This window comes from Haplochromis burtoni, unplaced genomic scaffold (assembly GCF_018398535.1).
Source record: "Haplochromis burtoni strain Fernald_Lab_line unplaced genomic scaffold, NCSU_Asbu1 Contig_2, whole genome shotgun sequence".
In the NCBI taxonomy this organism is placed as follows: Eukaryota; Metazoa; Chordata; class Actinopteri; order Cichliformes; family Cichlidae; genus Haplochromis; species Haplochromis burtoni.
In genome coordinates this window covers 3,095,866-3,098,228 of record NW_024582363.1, presented here as the reverse complement: position 1 = coordinate 3,098,228, position 2,363 = coordinate 3,095,866, and positions in this window count along the sequence as shown.

Sequence of the window (2,363 nt, the reverse complement as noted above, 5' to 3'; positions counted from 1 at the left end):
AAATAGCAAACAATGGATTCCATATCAAATTGTCATTTTTGAAAGAATACATAATATATATAAAGAACCAAGACTCTGTAACAGCTGACCGCATCAGTTCAGTTTAGCTGACTGTGGACTCTTTAAAAAACTGCTAAAACCTTTTCTATTTAATCATTCCTTCTGTCGACATTCTTTTGTAATTTCAGCTGTACAGTGCTTTGACTGTGAAAAACAATATATAAATAAACTTTACTTACTTATTAAGTAATCAAAATACAATCAAGTACTGTAACTATAACCTGGTCTCACATCTTGCAAATCTAATTCAGGCTAATTATGTTTACTTTTTTTTTTGTATTTGGGTTATATAATTGTGATTACATGTAAACCATTACTAAACACCCCTTAATTTGTTTATCTTTTAATAGAATATATTATTGCCTTGTAAGCTATTATTTCATACCATGTTTACATCAAGGTTATGTCACAAGTTAATTTGTTTTTGGTCAAATTATCATGAAACAGTAGAACTGGGGTACTGAAAGTAGTATCCCAAAGCAGCAGCACTGGCTCTCTAAGCTGCTGTAATTAGTCTTTCACTTTATAAGCTGCATCTGACAAAGTACATAAATAACAGAGAGTGGGCAGTACGAGGGTCACTTGGGGCTATCTGTGTTTACAGAGTATTGAGTCTTGTTTCCATTTTACATCACACTGAAGATCATTCTCAGTTAAACAGGTCAGGGATAGCATTCAGCCAATCAAATATCCCCTCTCAGAAGACACCTATCTCAAAGTTAATGCAGAAGAAAAAAGCACTGCTTTGACATAGAGGTAGACCAAGCAAAAACTATTAACCTTTGCCCTGGTCAGTCACACCAACTTTTGAGACTGAAGTAGAGTCAGTGTTTTCAAGCCAGCCAACCAACAGAAGAAAGTTAGATAGGTCGAAAGAATATGAGCAGCAGTATCTTCCGCATATCCTAATTGTAGTGTAATGTGTAATATGTAACACAATATGTAACACAACTAAACAACATTTGCATATAAACACATTAGCTGTGTATTGTATGCACTTCTCCCATCAAATTTCTGAATACAATTAAACCAAAGTATTTCAAAACCCTGTAATTACTTCGACCTGCACCTGTGAAAATATTGAGGGGGTTTTTACTACTTTATTGCACTCCATATAATTGATGCAGTGCTGACAAAAAATAAAATTAAACACACATTAACACTCGTAGCAGACCTTCTGCACTGTTTTTCTCTGTAAGCATAAGAAAAGGCACAGGTGCAAAACATAGCACTAATTATGTTCTATTTAGCTGTGTCGCTAAGTCATAGCAGCAATTTTGGAATTTCTCAGAATGCTGATTCATCCACAGCATTAGCTTCCCGTACCCTCTTAACATTTTATCTGTGCAGCTACCTGAATTAGAATGACAGTTAGTTAGTTAAAAGTATGTGGTGTATGTAACACAGGCCTAATAGATCTAAACTAGTTTATAGACATAGCCATACTTTATATGGCTGCTACAGAAAGTACACAACATGTATGAGTACTAAGCTGAAAACAAAAAAAAACAAAAAAAGGGAACTGAATTAAAAACACAAATTGCTATACTGAGTTGATGACTGTAGAATCAGAATAAGAAAATACACTGGCCCTGTTCCCAAACTGCTTTTTTAGTGTCTACTTGACCATTGTCAAGTAGAGATGGAAAAATACTATTTCAAATTTATTATTATTGAGAGGGATTATTATTGATTGGTGTATTTTGGAGAGCATATGTACAGTTTTTTTTCTCTTAAAGACAATGAACTAGATGACCTTGTGGTGCTCAAAGGCCAAAAAAATAATTTTGAAAAACTCATCCACGGTGTTTCTTCCCAGAAATCATCCACATGTTCACAGAAAATGATGCAGAACCCTTGCTGATAATCCAGTGAATGCTTCACTTGTTTCATCATGTTACAGCCTTATTCCAAAATGGATTCAGTTCATTTTACCTCAATATTCCATTCTCAATACCCCAAAATGACAATGTGTAGAAAGTTTGTTTGCAATTCTTGCAAATCTTTTAAAAATAAAAAAATAAACATTAACAAACAGTACATAAGTATTCACAGTGTTTGCCATGACACAAACAAATAGAGGTCACATACATCCTATTTCCACATTTTGTCAGATTTTTCTACAACTTGACTGGAGTCCATCTGTAGGATGCTCAGTTGATTGGACATGAGATTGGACATAGAACACACCTGTCTATGTAAGGTCTCATACTCGACAGTTCCTGTCAAAGCAAGGAAGGGTACAGAAAAATTCCTGTGGCACTGAAGGACCCAATAAGCACAGTGGCCTCCATCCTCCATCA